The sequence below is a fragment of the Macrobrachium nipponense genome, chromosome 24, assembly GCF_015104395.2.
Source record: "Macrobrachium nipponense isolate FS-2020 chromosome 24, ASM1510439v2, whole genome shotgun sequence".
Taxonomy (NCBI): domain Eukaryota; kingdom Metazoa; phylum Arthropoda; class Malacostraca; order Decapoda; family Palaemonidae; genus Macrobrachium; species Macrobrachium nipponense.
The window spans coordinates 27,475,978-27,494,142 of record NC_061091.1 but is presented as its reverse complement, the minus strand read 5'-3'; the positions used below and the strand labels follow the sequence as shown (position 1 = coordinate 27,494,142).

Sequence of the window (18,165 nt, the reverse complement as noted above, 5' to 3'; positions counted from 1 at the left end):
TATATATATATATATATATATATTTATATACTATATATATATTACCTTAAACGTTAAGATCTTTTTCTTTAACTGTAACACATTGTCCCTTTAAACAATCTTATCTGATATTTCAATCTGAGAAAAAAATTCGTAGAATTCATCCAATATAAAAATTTTCCCTTCAGGAAATTATGAAAAAGTGACTAAGATCTGGCGCCGGTATCATACATTTCCCTGAAGCTAGACCAATTTTTTTCTTTTTCTTTTTCTTCTTACTCAGGAAGCATCCAATATTACGCATTTGACTGTAGCAACAACATTTTCTCAGTGTAAGTGGTTCGTTCCTTTATAAATGCTTTGGTATCTCCTTTGGGGAAGCATTTTCGTGTTGAGAAGAGATGTTAGTGCATTACTAAATGCTTACCATACACTTAATATCTATTTTTATCTTGACAAACCATTTCCAAACCATATAAAATCGAAGAGTGAGGAAATATAGGAAGATAGAGAGCTGCGAAGGTCCCTCACCGACCTTTAGTGGAGGAGGCACAAAAACTTGGCCCTACCCTCTCCCAGCCCCCTCCCACAAGGGGCTATCTAACCCCCTCCCAACTCACCTCGATACATTAACGCTACCCCATTTCCCCTGGACCCCCGTTACCAATCCAGTATACCTGCCCCTTACCTAATCCCTTCCCATATTGGCAAATACACAAACATGAAACATGACCATTCATCCTTGGGGCGTTTGTGTTGCGCCTGAAGATTTAGCTCATTTTCTTCAACTTGTTTAATATCCTTCCATTCCTTTTATTTTAAAGGATTATCATCCTAGATTCCTCTTTTACCTGCCCGCTGGAATGATCTGTCAGCAGGTAAATCGTATTATTCCATTTACTCCTCAAATACTACCACTCCGTTTTCCATCTTCTTTGGTTGAAATGTCAGGAGTCATGGCTACGACGCCGGAGTGAGTTTTCGCTAGTTTGCCTCTTCGCACAAGGCTGAACTGAAGCTGAGAGGAAGATATTTGGGGCTTCTTTACAGCTTCATAGTTTCTTTTAGCCTTACGACTTCATTGTAACAATGTTCGTTTATCTTCTATTTAAATCCGGGCAGAAATTGAAGCAAAAATGTCGCGACGAAACCCAATGGTACTACTAACTCCGTCATAGCGTAGTATTTTGAAATTGAAAAGGACCTTCTTGTCAGGAAACGTCTCGGTGGCCACGGTATAGCTAACCGTCCTGGGAGGGATGGGATGGGGGGGTAAATCCTCTCTCTCTCTCTCTCTCTCTCTCTCTCTCTCTCTCTCTCTCTCTCTCTCTCTCTCTCTCTCTCTCTCTCGCGGGGGATACCTGTTGCTCAGAATGGGGGAAGTTGGGAGCCGTCACCTCGTGTTTAGTAGCGTTGGTGTAGTGGTCGGGTGAACGCCGTCGCTTATTTTTCGGTTCTTCTTCTTCTTGTAGGATTTTTCATAAGGAAAGTCCGGTGAGTGGATTACAGTAATCCCCCTCTTTGCTTTGGCGATTTATACGGATTTTTTTTTATTTACACCTGGAGGCGTAAATGTATGTCTAGTAAGGAAGGTATCTGCTTGTCTGTGCTACGTAAGAAAGATCTTAGCGAAAGGAAATAGTATAGCAGTTACAGTGAGCAAAAAATCTAAAAAAAAAAAATAAATAAGTGTTGTGATGAGTTTGTTCTCTAGTTAGAATAGAAGATTTATTTTTTTTACGGATTAAAATTTACATTGCTACAACAAAAGCTTACAGGTAAGAACTACAGTAACATTATGGTTTCAGGAAAGTTTATTTTGAAATCGTCTCTGCATTTTTCCGGGTCCTTATAGGATTTGAGACATTACTGTATACAGATCTGAGACTTTTGTACACAGAATCGTCAGACATTCTTCTACACAGTATTTGAGACTTTTGTACACAGAATCGTCAGACATTCTTCTACACAGTATTTGAGACTCTTGTACACAGAATTCGAGTAATTATTTTACACAGCATTTGTACCATTATTGCTTTAAAAACAAAAACACTAAGAATGCTTTTAAAGGCGTATTAAACTTTTGCCTGACTTTATATTTTTGTCTGATAGTCAGCTGAATTAACTCAAAAACCCCCGTGTAAAATTTTATGCAAATTCAACCAAAGTAGGTCCTCGTCAATGCCAACAAGATTCAAATTTCGTAAGAGATAGAAATATAATTCTTTGGGGGATTTAAACGTCTATTGATGCTTTTTTTATTTCCATTTCGTCGGCAGAATACCTTTGTTTAGCAGACAGCTTCCGGTGTATCAATGTAATACACAATTTCCGCTCATTATTTACCAACCAATCACAGCGAGGGTAATTCATTGAAATTATTCTTATTAGATCGAAGCCAAATAGATTTAATAACAATGTGATAAATTACAGCCTGTAATTATTGTAATTTGAGGTTGTTAATAGACCTATTTTGATTTCGTTAGGACAAAATCAAGCGCTTAAATTTACTTGACCTTGAAATTTTGAAGGGGCGCATGCGCAGTTCAAGTGGGGATTTTTTTTCCTCTACCAGAAGTTGCAGTTGCTGTTAAATTATTATCATTATGATTATTATCTTTGTTACTATTATTATTATATTATTATTATTGTAGGTCTATTCCAAATTTGTTTAGCTATACTTAAAATTAAGTATTTTTGCTTTATACTCCTAAAACCCTTAATGATTATCTATCATCATCTTACTATTCATATATATATATAATAATAATAAGAAATAATAAAAATAAACATAAACAAAATAGCTCTAATAACGAGATCATTACAAAACGAGAGGAAATAACATATTTCAGTTAATAGCGAAGTCGACTGTGAATTCTGGGACGTTCCAATATTTTTTTTTCTTTCTACAAATTGCCCAATGGCTATCGGGCATATCTGGAAGAACACTGAGACGTCTGAGTCATAGGCTTGGAAATTTGAGACGCATGTTGCTCGAGAATTAGGGCAATTTACTTGTGAGTCAGATGTACTAAGTATCACTTGAGTTTATTTATTTATTATATATTATATCTATATATATATATATATATATATATATATATATATATATATATATATCTATATATATATCTATATATATAAATTATAGTACAATACAAATCCATACATACATACATACATAATATATATACACTGTACTGTTTATATACATATGTGTGTGTATAGCTGAATTACGAAAAAATTAGCCATGATATATATATATATATAAAGGCAAAATCCACAAAGGAAAGAAAAACATTGGAGTTCTGCAAGGCCTTTCGACTTCTTGTCCTTTACTTAACAAAGACAAGACGTCGATGGGCCCAGCAGAATTCCTTCATTTCTCTTTCCTTCATGGTTTGGATATATATATATATATATATATATATATATATATATATATATATAGAGATATATAGATATATAGTTATATATATATATATATATATATATATATATATATATATATATATATATCATATATATATATATAATATATATTCTATGAATAAGGATGATTCTGCATTTTGTATACCTGATCTAGGCATCAGACATCAAGTTCAATGTCACACGCTCAGGATATTGTAATTCCCTAAGACAAATTTATCTTCATCTGTTAAACTGAATTATCCTAGAAAAGGGCTTTAAAAAAAGCAAAAAATAAACTCATTCAGTAGAGAGCATACCTCCTCCCAGTTTAGCTAAATCGAGAATGAGGTCAGGTTAGGTCGAACTTTGACCTTGACCTAAGCTGCCTCAGACTAATTAATTCCTTGAAAAACTCTGACATTTATTAATGAGCTAGATAGTTTCAATAGCAACGACTCATCAGAATACAATAAACTCTTAATAAAACTTGAAAAAGTCCTTTGTATAGTATATATATATATATATATATATATATATATATATATATATATACATATATATTTCCGTCGTCCAGCCTGGGTTCAGCCTTACTAATGACCACTATATAAATATACAAAGCTAATTTGGTTCATTCTTTTGAGTGGTACTTAACATCTTAGGGTATGGACTTACAGTCTCGACTCTCTCTTACATTTCCGTTATTTTTCTCAGTAATGATAATTTGATAATAAAAAGGTTGGTGATAATGCATTAATAATGTTATTAGGAAATACAATATTATTTATCTTTTCTTTATAAGGAATAACGTCCTTGAACGATTAGATAATAGTAAGAAGGTTGATTTTAATGTCTTAATAATGTCATTTTGAAATGCAACATTATTATTTTTTTTATTTAAAGAATCGTTTAATTTAACGATATAATGTCAAGCTTTTTGTTTTTAACCGAACCACTGAACATATTTTGACATTTAAAATGTCAAAGACAAAACCAAATAAATGGCAAATATTTTGATTATGGTTTACCACTTAGGAATAGCGTCGCAGTGGCGAAGGTCACCAGAAAAATATCAAAGTTTATAAAATATATTTTCCTTGATGAGTAAAAGAAATTAATATTTTCATTTTAACTTGATACATTTTAGTCTAATATATATATATATATATGTATATATATATATATATAGATATATATATATATATATATTATATATATACATATATATATGCATTAAGCTACAAATGTCCGTTGATATCTAATTCGCTGTACCTCGGTAACTCACGGGAGTCCTGGTTTCTCCTCTGTGCGCTGTTTTGAATCCACGAGAGGACAAAATTATTATCAGCTAAAAAATTGACCTTCGGTTAACATTACATGAAAATATATTGATCACGGTGATGTTACAAAAATTTATATATATATATATATATATATATATATATATATATTATATATATATATGATAAGAAGGAATATTTGTCCTCATAGGCCCATTTTTGTGTTAGTAAGAGGCAGAGTGAAGAAATTGGGTTCAAGCTTAGAAACTGGTGTGGCAGTTAAAACCAAATTAATGTACAGATATCCTCTGAATATTGTCTTTTATTTCGACCTTCAAATTACCGTTTGACATTGGATAATAGGTTAAGGTCGTAATATTAAGGAAAATAATTAGAAACGTAACTGTACACACACAACACCACACACACACACACACACCACACACCACACATATATATAATAATATATATATATATATATATGTGTGTGTCCGTGTGTGTGTGTGTGCGCGTGTATGTTTGCGCGCGTGCATGAATAAGTAGGAAAGATTTTTCTTGAAGAATTATGCTTCATCCTTGAGCTAGCAAAATCTGGCTTGCATCGATAATCGCTCCTTGAGGTTTGTGTGTGTGTTTGTGTGTTCATGTTTGTGCGTAAGTGTTTGTGTCAACATACCTTGAATTTCCCGAGTTTACAAACATCACTTCAGAAGGGAAAAACCACGACAGTCATTTAATCCAACAAGTTGCTTTTTTTTTTTTCTTTTTTTTCCTCTCTCTCCTCATCTTCATCTCTATCTCTCTCTCTCTCTCTCTCTCTCTCTCTTCTATCTATCTATTTAAATATATGGAGTATCTTTCTATATATGTATATCATATTACTATATATATATATACGTGTGTGTGTGTGTGTGTGTTTGTGTGTGTGTATGTTTATGTACATATAGCTATATCCATAAATATATTATTATTATTATTATTATTATTATTATTATTCGGAAGATAAACCCCAATTCATAATGAGGAACCCTACCACAGGAGCCATAGACTTGAAATTCAAGAAGCTTCCAAGGAATATTATAGTGCTCATTTGCAAGAAGGTGATAGGAAATACGGAAAGAAGAGATAAGATACCATAAAAGAAAAATAAACTAACGAATTAATAAATAAATAGCTAAGTATATTTACTATGTTTTCAGTCTATATTTTATTTGTAAAGAAATATAAAGATTCTAGTGAAGGCGAGAATCTGACCTTGAAAAAGAACCCGCAGGTGAGGGATTTAATTTGCTGAATCGTTTTCTCTTTTTTTTCTTTATCAAGTTCCCAGTGAACTCTCTCTCTCTCTCTCTCTCTCTCTCTCTCTCTCTCTCTCTGAGGGATGACACATACTTGTTTTTTTTACCTTTTTCCAATTAACAGGTGTTATTACTGTAGGTTAATTAATTTAAGGTGTGATGCTTTTATTTTTATTATGCTTGATATGAAACTTAGTTGCTTATAATAGAAGTAAGATATTCTAGAAAGAATAGCATTTTTCCTAAAGCCGATACACATATGCACACATAGAGAGAGAGAGCTACAAGGAGTTACAAGGATTAGGATGTCTCAAAGACTTATTAGTTTATCCAAGGAGACATCGTATGCTCACTTACCCTCTACGAGCAGGTTTTACTTTTCATTCACAGTGTCCTAATGATTTTGTCTAACTTTCTTTTAAACTCTTCCACACTGTTGCTGTTTACAACTTCTGGTGGCAGTTTATTCCACGTGTCACATATCTTGTTTGTTAAGAGATTCCCACAATGAGATGTGTTGTATGTATCTCTTGATTTCTATTTTCCATCCAATAATTTTTGTCTGGTTTGCGTTTAACGTAAATAGGTTACTGTCTACTTTCAGTATTTTGAATGTTTCTATTCGTTGTCCTCGCAATCGTCGTGTTTCTAAGCCATATATATTCAGACTCTCTAGTCGTCTTTGGTAACCTATTTGCCTGAAGGATGGAATTAACTTTGTGGCTCTTACTTGTACTCCTCCTAATCTATTTATGTCCTTTCTATTGATGTGTAGAGCTGCAGCACCGTTTCCTTGTTTCTGTATTTGAACTGCCTCTTTATGTATCCCAATAGTTTCTGTGCCTTCTTTTCGGCTTTTATGCACTGTTATATGTATTTTAAGTCCTTGGTAATAATGACTCTAAGGTCCTCCTCTTGTTCTACGCTATTTATGTCATTCCTAAGCAGCATGTAGTTGGCATGAGGGTTGTTTGATCCTATTTGTTACACTTTACACATATTAAATTTAAATGGCATTTGCCATCTTTTTAACCACTCTCCTATTTTCTTTAGATCATTGCTTAAACTTTCCACTGTATCTGGGTCTGCTGCATTTACACCTATACTCTGTTTTTTCCCATCTCTCCATCCGCCTGTGGTGTTTGCACATGGTAACACTGCGTCCCGAGCTTTAAATAATATCCTATTTCGAATATTAACGGTATCATTCGCGTACAGTAAATTATTAAAACACTTTTCAGTTGCAAATGCACACCAAGATATCCTTTTAGTTACCTAAAACTTACACATAGCGTAACTATTTAAAGCCCGGGACGCAGTGTTACCATGCGCGACCACCACAGGCGGATGGAAAAAAACAGCGTATAGTTTGGTGTCATCTGCAAATTTGGCTATCCTGCTTGTTAAGCCTACATCAATGTCATAAATGTAAATCAAAAATAAGAGAGGGCCAAGGACAGAACCCCGAGGAACTCTGTTTATCACATCTGCCCATTCTGATTCTTCACCATTTATTATAACTCACTGTTTTCTATAAGTTAGCCAGGCTTCGATCCAGTCTGCTATTTCTCCTACAATTCCTAAAACTCTAATCTTTGTCACTAGTTTCTTGTGTGAAACTTTATCAAAGGCCTTTGGAAATCTAAGTAGAGTATACCTATTGCTCTACTACTGTCATAAATACCTAGCATGTTATGAAAAAACTCTAAGAGTTTTGATAGGCAGGATCTGTTTTGTCTGAAACCGTGTTGGCTGTTTAAAAACAAGTTGTTTCTATCAATGTGATCCACAATTTGATCTGCAATTATGGACTCAAAAATCTTGCAAACGACCGACGTTAGACAGATTGATCTATAATTTCCCGACTTTTCTCTTGGACCTTTTTTGTAAACTGGGGACACATTACCTAGTTTCCATCCTTTTGGTGCCTTTCTTTGGTCAGCACTTTTTCCTGTAGAGTTTATATAGGTGAGGAACTATCTCCTCTTTAAGCTCTTTAATTTCTCTTGGATGAATCCCATCTGGGCCAGGAGATTTGAACCTGCTGAGTTTGTCTAGTTTGCTTTTAAAATCCTCTTCTGTAAATATTATTTTATCCAACGGTTCTGCCCCTTCATATTTAATAGCAGGTTCCGGTATTGAGGTAGTGCTTTAAAATGGGAAAACACTAGCAAAAAACTTATTCAATAATTCTGCCTTTTCCAAGTCTGAGTTCACCAGGTTTCCTCTATTGTCCCTTAGGGTACCTGTGATATTTTTTATTGGTTTCCTACTATTAACATGCGCAAAGAATTCTTTTGGGTTCTCCTTACAAACTGACGCAACTCTCTTATCCTTATTTATCTTTGCATTTCTTACTCATTTGTCCACCAATCTACAGAGTTCTTTCTGCCTGCTTGCTTCTGCTGATGTTGGGTGTGGATTCATTAATTTGTGCAATCTGTCTCTTTCTCTTATTGAATTTTTAATTTCTCTGTTGAACCACTGCGGCTGAGGGTTACCATTTGTTAGTATTTGCTGTAATGGTATACATCTAGAGCGTTTTTTCTATGTATTCCTCTAAAGAAGCTTCCCAGTAATTGTCGTACTCTAGATTTTTAACATACTCCTTTAGTTTTCTTAGATCACCTCGACGGTAGTCTAATCTCTTTACTATCTTCTCTTTTTTGTGTTGAATATTGCTTTGAAATGTAATAATTTTATGGTCTCTTTTGCCTAGATTTGCACCTACTGAAGGGTTAGACACTAGGTTACCTCCTGTTGATAGGACGTCAAGTATGTTGTTTCCTCTAGTAGGTTTGTTAACTCACTTGTGGAGGAATTCATTTTTTACAAAATCCAAAATTCTGTTTCCTTCTACTTTGATGATGCGGAGGTCATCGTGTCCCAGTGTACTGCTGCATTGAAATCTCCCTATTATGCAGAGTTTATTGTGTATTTCTTGTCCTAGCAGTGCATACAGCCCCTCGTCGGACATTAAATTTTGTGGTTGGTGGTGAGGTCTGTTCACTAGTATTAGAGTTATCTTTTTCGCAAGACTGTTTATACTGATGACAGTCACTTCTTGCGTGGTTGTAATTTTACATTCTATTGGAGTGAGGTGGTCCCTGACATATAACAAAACGCCTCCACCTTTTTTATTGAGTCTATCTTTTTTGAACAATTTATATCCAGCTATCTGGTACTCTCCGACAAAGTCTCGATCTTGTTGCCTCTTGTATCCATGTTTCTGAGAGAGAGAGAGAGAGGAGAGAGAGAGAGAGAGAGAGAGAGAGAGAGAGAGAGAGAGAGAGAGAAATGTATCTATTCGGGGAAGTCCGCGTATTATTTGTATACAGGATTTTTCCTAAGGTAAAGTGAAAGAGAGAGATAAAGAAAGAGAGAGAGAGGGAGGGAGGGAGGAGGAGAAACAAAGAGAGGGAGAGAGAAAAAGAGAGAGGACAATAGAGAAGGAGAGAGAGAGAGAGAGAGAGAGAGAGAGAGAGAGAGAGAGAGAGAGAGAGAAAAGTAACTTATCAAAGAAATCCCTATGAGATTTGTATTCATGATTATGCTCGAGACATATTGAAAAAGAGAGAATGGAGGCGCGAAGAGAGAGAGAGAGAGCTCTTCTTTAAATCTGAAAGTTCTGTAGTCTCATTTGCATATTTTGTAAACGTCTTTGTAAGTATTTCATTGTTCTTTAGTCCACTTGATAAAATATCAAATACGAACAATGATTATGAAAGTCTATAAACGAAGCAGATTGCTGAAATATAATGAAAAAAATTATCATTTTTTAAGTTATAATAAGACGACATTATTACCTACCAATTTCTTCATCATCTTCGAAGGCTGACGCAAAATACTATTGTGGCTAGAGACTAATTTGAAACATTCGCTTATGTAACTGTTATGGGAAGGACTCGTGGTCACTCACTCTGACAAACATATCACGTGCCTAACTCTCTCTCTCTCTAACTCTCTCTCTCTCTCTCTCTCTCTCTCTACAGACAGACGACTGTGACGCAATGCCATCCTGCAACAGGGAATAACAATAAGCTATTTAATTTAACAGCAGAAAAAATACCGCACTTATTGTTTTAATTTAGATTACGATCAAGATACGGATGGAAAATTAGTTGAAAGACTTACTTTTTCTTAATTGTTTTCGTTTTACTCTCTGATTTCAACACACGTGTTTATTTAAATGCATGGTAACTACTTTGCCTTGCTGTCAGTACGTTCACACAAAACATTATTTAGTTGTCTATATTTGTGGATTAAATCACTGTCTATAACTGATCTGCTCAGTCGACCTTTAGTTTACAAAGCAAATCCCAAGCTATACCTGACTTGAGGTCACTTTAGGCTTCCTCAATCGTGTGGGGAAACCTTTCATGACATTTGTTTGTTTAGATGTTTGGTAATTACTTTGCCGTTCTGGCAGAACGTTTATTCAAAACATTGTTTAATCATTTACTATACTTAAAGATAAAATCACCGTCCATAACTGGTTTCCTAAGTCGTCGTTTTGTTTACGAAATAGTCCTAAGCAACACCTAACTTGAGGTCACTTTAAGCTGTGTGGAAACCTTTTGCTCTGAAACGTCTCTCTTGAATTATTCAACTTCCTCATCCTGTTGTCGAGTCGAAAGGAACAGGAAGATGATTCATTGAGTTTTAAGTATAAGGATGAGATCCTGCAAGGACGTTTAATGAATCAAGAAACAGAAGGCTTCATGATGTCCTGACAAGCAATGAAACAATCATAGGTATCCTTCGAAGCATCCTGTTTGGTCAAAAAGGAATGCACGTAGGATTCCTGGCTCAGAAAAGCCATAGGATGAAATAGATGATATATACACATAGTCCTCTTAAGCCAACCTTTTCATACTTACTAACATTCTAAAAGCTTAGTTTTTCATTCTTCATGAATGAAAGACAACTTATACATCACTTAAACCTTGAAGAAAATGGTATACACCTCAGTATGGGGATAGTGCCGTCAGTGCACCTCACATTGTGCATTGTAGACATCACGAAGGGTTCTTTGCGGTGTCCTTTCGGCCCTTAGCTGCAACCCCTTTAATTCGTCTTGCTGTCCTTCCGTTCACATTCTCTTTCTTTCATCTTACTTTCCTCAACCTTCTCCTAACAATTGTCTCGTAGTGCATCTGCTTTGAGGTTTTCCTCCTGTAACACCTTTCTCACCCTTTTCCTCTCCATTTCCCTTTCAGCTCTGAATGACGTCATCATAGGTCCCATTGCTTGTTCGGCCTTTGGCCTCAATTTCATAGTTCAATCCCGGTTTCAAAATGGTGTATACCAGAGGTGGCCAAACAGTCGATCGTGGCCTCCTGTTTAGTCGATCGCCGTTCCCCCACAATCCTATATAAACAAACAAGAACATAGTCATATGATATATATTCATAATATATATCTATATATATATATATCTATATATATATACATACATACATTATATATATATATATATATATATATAGTATATATGATATATGTATGTATGTATATATATGTGTGTGTTCGTGTGTGTGTGTGAGTGAGTCATATCACATTACCGTGATTCATATATACGCATTAAGCTACAAATGTCCTTTAATATCTAACTCGCTCTACCTCGGAATTAATATATTTTCATATATGTTAACCGAAGGGGAATTTTTAGTCGGTAATAAATTCGTTGGCTCCTGGGCGCGAACCATAGAACCAAGAATTCAGGACCTACTTCACTGTGCGTCCTGAATTCTTGGTTCTATGGTTCGCGCCCAGGAGCCGACGAATTTATTATAGACTAAAAATTCCCCTTCGGATAACATATATGAAAATATTAATTCCCAGGTAGAGCGAGTTAGATATTAAAGGACATTTGTAGCTTAATGCATATATATATATATATATATATATATATATATATATATATATATATATATATGTATATGTATATGTAAATGGGACAATTGTACTCATGTTTTTATCGTACCATGGCACTATTCGAATTTTTTTTTTTCCCAACGTAATAATAGTGATTATGTAGTATGGTAGATCGTAAAAGTTTTCCTTTCAAACCATCATTATGAACCTTTCCTCATCATTTTGGGGTTCCACTGGAAAATAATATAAACAGAAATTAACAAAAATAAAAATTTCACCTCCACACCAACTTGTGTTTCCTGCCCGCCATTTCCCGAGTCTCATCACCTGTGAAAAGGATTTCCAAGCTTTCTTCTGCAAAACCATTGTTCCTGGTCAGTCATGTGTCTTCCTAAAATGTCATCCTGTTTTTATTTATTTATTTTTTATTTCTACTTGGTTTATTTCTCTATTTTAGTTTCTTTTACATGGTGGTTATTATTATTATTGTTACTAATATTATTGTAATAGTAATAATAACCTAGTGGTGCGGGCCCTCAAGTACGGCTGGGGAACCCGTGGGGCAGGTCGAATATTATTATTATTATTACTATTATTATTATTATTATTATTATTATTATTATTATTATTTATTTATTTATTTATTTTCGTATAGGAAGGTTTTTCCTCTCTTTAGTTTTGTTTCTTGTTCGTTTTGATTATTATTATTATTATCATTATTATTTATCTATTTTCGTATTGGCAGTTTTTTTCTACTGAACTTTTATATTTTTCCTCTATTTTAGTTTCTTGTTTATTATTATTATTATTATTATTATTATTATTATTATTATTATTATTAGTTATTATTATTATTATTATTCGCCTTCCAAAAAAATTAGCGTTTTTTATTAGTTATCGTCTAGGCGGATTTCTTTCGCCATACCTAGATGTTTTTTCTCTCTATTTTTTTTTATTGTTCATGTTGATTATTATTATTATTGTGGGGCTATCACAGTCCTCCAATTCGACTGGGTGGTATTCATAGTGTGGGGTTCCGGGTTGCATCCTGCCTCCTTAGGAGTCCATCACTTTTCTTACTATGTGCGTTGTTTCTAGGAGCACACTCTTCTGCATGAGTCCTGGAGCTACTCCAACCTCTAGTTTTTCCAGATTCCTTTTCAGGGATCTTGGGATTGTGCCTAGTGTTCCTATGATTATGGGTACAATTTCCACTGGCATATCTCATATCCTTCTTATTTCTGTTTTCAGGTCTTAATACTTATCCATTTTTTCCCTTTCTTTCTCTTCAACTCTGGTGTCCCATGGTATTGCGACATCAATGAGTGATACTTTCTTCTTGATTTCGTCAGTCAATTATTATTATTATTATTATTATTATTATTATTATTATTATTATTATTATTATTATTATTAAGTTATTTAATGTGAAATGCTGCAAAATAAAACCATTTTTGGGCGTCAAATACAAAATTATAACTTCGTTTCGATAAACTTCCTGGCACCAAAAACCTATATCAATATCTTAAAGCATTCACGCATGCGCAAGGGACTTTGAAAACCCATTAAACGTCAAAAAATGCATCACATATCATAAGAAGAACATCACAGCCCCAACTTCTTTAACTCTAGAAGGAACAATTTGGCCGTAAGCTTTCCTAGGTTCCTCTCGAGGAAAGAGACGAATTCTAGATGAATTCTAGATGTTGGCTTAGTCTAGATGTTGGTCTAGAATGTAGAAAGCCACGCCTTCGGCCAAAATAGGTGCTCGACCTTGGATAGGTATGAAAAGCCACTTATGGATAGAAGTGGCTTTGCCCAGTAACCAGAGAGAGAGGGTTGGAGAGAGAGATGAGAGAGGGTGGGAGAGAGAGAGATAGAGGGTGGAAAGAGAGAGAGAGAGCGAAAGATAGAGAGAGAGGATAGGAGAGAAAGAGAGAGGGTGGGAGAGAGAGACAGATGAGGGATGGTGGGAGAGAGAGGGATAGAGGGTGGAAAGAGAGAGAGAGTGAGAGCGACAGATAGAGGTGCGGAGAAAAAAGAGAGAGAGAGGAGAGGAGAGAGAGAGAGAGAAAGAGAGTTACAAGGATTAGGATGCTCAAAGACTTGTTGGTCTATCCGAGACATCGTGTCCTCACTTATCGAGGGAGAGAGAGAGAGAGCGGGAAAGAGAGAGAGTGGGAGGGAGGGAGGGTGGCAAACATTGCCTTTTTTGCCTATCATGCCATGGGTAATGGATGAGTAATACCTGATGCCCTTATGTAGCCCGGACCCGGAGCCAGCGAGAATAGCAGGAGTTACATACATAACAATGTTGTATAACTCTTGAGGGAACTGGTTATTTTTTATGTCCTTTAAGCAATATGCAACTTGGCTTAGAAAATATCTTTCATTATAAATTGTTTTTCGATAATATTGGAGAATGAACGAACTTATATAGATTTTATATGGCATTCATAAATGACCTAGAATTTGTTGATTGCTAAAATTATATCTATTTGATCTAAATATGAAATTGAGGGCAAAAGCTGAGCGCTGGGACCTATGTGGTCATTCAGCGCTGAAAATTATATGGAAACAATTGTTAGGAGAGGGTTGAGGAAAGGGAATATCAACGGAGGTACAGTCAGAGGAACGGAAGGAGTTGCAGCTAGGGGCCGAAGGGATGCTGCGAATAGCGTTAAGTAATGCGTACAGTGCAGCACGTGAGGTGCACCGATGGTAGTACCCCCTCCTCCCCCCTAAAATAGAGGGGCTAAAATTATATTGGATACGTTAACGAAGGGAAGTGTCTTTTTAACAAAAACCAGAAGCTATTGATGCCAGAAATGAAAGACAAGATTCTTCACCGCTTACAAAACACGCAACCTCTTTCTTTATTAGCATGTATCTCGCGTCGTCTGCCAAACAGGACATAAAATCTCCTACAGCTATGTCTGGTCTTTTAAGGTGCTTATCCCAGTGGTTCCCAATGTGGGGTGTTTTTGTTTGCATGGTGCTTTTACGTTGCATGGAACCAAGCGGTTACTCAGCAACGGGACCAACGGCTTTACTTGAACGCCCCACCGGGGCGATAATTTTATTTTTAAAGGGGGGCTATTCGAGAATGTTTAAACAAAGATAATGGCTTTTATAGGCTTCCTCCACGTGAATATATAAGAATTATATATCACCACAGGGGACGTCAGGATTTTAGAGAGGATTACTTGGGGCATGGGGATTTTAGAGAGGATTACTTGGGGCATGGGGATTTTAGAGAGGATTACTTGGGGCATGGGCAACTAAAGGTTGGAAACCAATTGCTTATACAATCAACACCAGAAATAAAAGAGATGATTTTATTTAAATTTTTTAATGTGGTTCCACTTAGCGCTTTTTTTTTTTTTTAACTCGGACAGGAATATTGAAGTAGATTACGGCTGCGATCGCTTTTGTTTTTTGTCAGTTTTTCAAATAGCGTTAACTTATTCATAAAGGCTTCTTTTCATTTCAAATATGGTCGTGCCGATAGATCGTTTCTGACTCAATCAATGAGGCAAACATTTGTCCTTCCTGGATTGTTTTAACGACTGATAATTAATCTTTCATAAACTCTTCTTCATGTATTCCACAGACTGAAGTTTAGTAAGCCTCATGAGGTAGTTGAGATTTAGGTGTTCGTCAGGCATGCGCTGTTAAAACCAGACGCGCAGACGCCCTCTTTCTATCTTTCTTTCAATCATCAGCTGAAAACTTTATTGACAGAGTCAACAGACTATATTAAACCCAAAAGGACTCCAAAGGGATATCAGGATGCACAGAGAATCCCCAAAAAAACAAGTAAAGTAAATTCACCACCTCCAAACACCCAGGGCACTTGTGGTCTTGAGGATTGGGTGGGGGTTTGTAAAGGTAAAGATGGGAAGGGGTTGGCACAGGTGAAGGAAGCGTGGTCGGGAGGAGAGTCCATGGCGGTCTTGGTACATAGGTTATAGTTGTTAGGACGTCCCAGTCTGTTGTTTCATAGGTTATTCTCTTACGGTTGTAAGTTTGCTTTGGATTCAGTGTCCTGTACCGAAGTGTAATAACGTGAGTTTTTGGTTATGAATTTTTCCTGTTGTTTTGAAGTACAACACGTTAACACTCCATAAATAGCCTAACAATAGCGAGAACACGGAATGCTTACGGGAATAGCCTGAAGAAGCCTTGTTCCCAAATAGAAATAGCCCAAGGGCGGACCAGTGTTTTCGAGAGAGCTACAAAGAGGCTGTGATGTTTGCATAGTCATTAAGAGGTTGCTATCGTTGCTGATGTGTTTGCTCTTAATTTCCTGGGTTTTATTTGTCAGTTGATAACGAAACAAAGAAATATCATAGTGAATCATTAAATAATAAAAAGTATCTTTTTGTTTTATAGTTCAGGTAGATTGAAGTTTGTAGAGATAAATATGGTTGAGTCAAAGGTGACTAATAACCAAACCATTTTCCAACTGTGGCTACCTCGCTGTTGCAGGCACAGAATTGGTGTCAGTCTGCTAAAAAAATAAAAAAAAAAAAATCTGTATACAATGTTCAAATTTCTAGCTTGAAACAAAAAAAGAAGAGTTTTTCTGTTTGCTTTCTTCACCTCTTGCAATGTTTTCCTTTTTCAGAGGGTTCGGGCGGGGATCACTACACATGTGGTGGAAATTGTAATACCCGCTTTCAGACAATACCGTATAGGACTAGCAAGCACAAATATATTATGTTGTACTCGTTAAATTTTGACTATATTCTGCCTTCTCTCTCTCTCTCTCTCTCTCTCTCTCTCTCTCTCTCTCTCTCTCTCGTGGAAATGGTATGTGCCAACAGCAAGGTTCGCTATAATTAAACAAATGGATTTCATTTTAGACTTATCAACCTGCGACGTTCAAATCTAAGACCTGTTAAAGGAAATATGACTTGTACTTTCGTATTATTATTATTATTATTATTATTATTATTATTATTATTATTATTATTATTATTATTATTATTATTATTATTATTATTATTATTTTTATATATTTACATAATATATGTGTATATATATAAATATATATATATTACACTAACCAATTATTTCTTTCACTGGTTTTAACAGAACTAAACTAATAAATAATGAAAAAACTCGAAGACCATTAATGTAATCTTATCGAGAAGACAGAGGTTTGAAATTAAACACAGATGAAGTTTATAACAAACAAACAAATTTCCTGGAAACAGCAACCTGTTGCCACCACTAGATGGCTTAGCAATAACGGCTCATCATTGATAATAAAGATTTGCTTATGAAAATGTTACCTATTTCCAACCTTATTAAGCAGAACCCGACTACGCCTGCTTTTTGTCCTGCCATGGATCTCCTGAAGGGCATTCCTTCGACCTCGGTGCCCTACAAGGGCAGGGGAGGGGATACAGGGGCGTCACCTGCCCAGAGGTGACCTATGACTATGCAAATCAATGGTGTGAATGATGTTGGCATAGCTACTCACCTTCATTCGGTAGCTGTTTCTGCTAATGTGATTTTTTTTTTAGATTGAATGTCTTTGGATGCAATTTCGTTTGCTTTTAAAGAAATGGGTCAGTGTATTATAGAATATTATTAAATAATAACTAAGCAGTGGCGAAACTAGCGTTTTTGGCGCTCGGGGCAGACTCTGAAAGTGCCGCCCCATTCCCGTGCTAGAAAGTACTAAATTGGCGAAACTTAAACGCACATTTAAAGCCTCAACATCTCAGTCATTTATTTCATTTCATAAAGCTAAAGCAAAAACAACTCAGTAGATTGACAACGGAACCCTACGACCTTTGTTAGAAGCGAATTCGCTGATGACAACATCAAAGCCCAAATGACTAGTAATTTCATGCTCTATTGTTACTAGCACGAGCTTTGACAACTATGAGCTGACTCATAGTTGATCTTAAATAGTTTTTGATTAGTTTCAACTTGGAGAAACCTAGGTTGCCATTGTTAAACATCGCTAGCTGTCCAACAGCAGAGTCGATACATCGGTGTTCAGTGTTCCGATCAGACGAAATACGCTGGAAAATCCAGAATTATGCCAGACCAGACCTGCTCAAAAGATGCCAGAGTGGCCCTCCTACTCCCCACCACACCACCCCGGACAGGGTCGCCCGGGGCGGACCGCCCCCACCTTAGTTACACCACTGAAACTAAAAGGCGGCACATTCTGTTCTCTAATAACTGATCTCTTCCTTCTATATTTTTCCTGTTACCTCCTGTTATTCCTTTCAAATGAACAGCTTAATATTCCTTGGAAGCTTGAGTTTCAAGTCAGTGGCCCATGTGGTGGACTTGCTCCA

At 35.8% G+C, this 18,165-nt stretch overlaps 1 protein-coding gene across 1 annotated transcript in view; it reads left to right on the top strand.

Annotated features, from left to right (window-relative positions):
* The first annotated feature begins 1,346 nt into the window (after positions 1-1,346).
* The window catches only part of LOC135205537 (cyclin-K-like), a 37,375-nt gene continuing 20,556 nt past the window's right edge, over positions 1,347-18,165 (top strand). The window contains exon 1 of the mRNA XM_064236294.1: positions 1,347-1,473. The gene's annotated coding sequence lies outside the window, so the exon portion shown is untranslated. The remainder of the gene's footprint in view (positions 1,474-18,165) is intronic.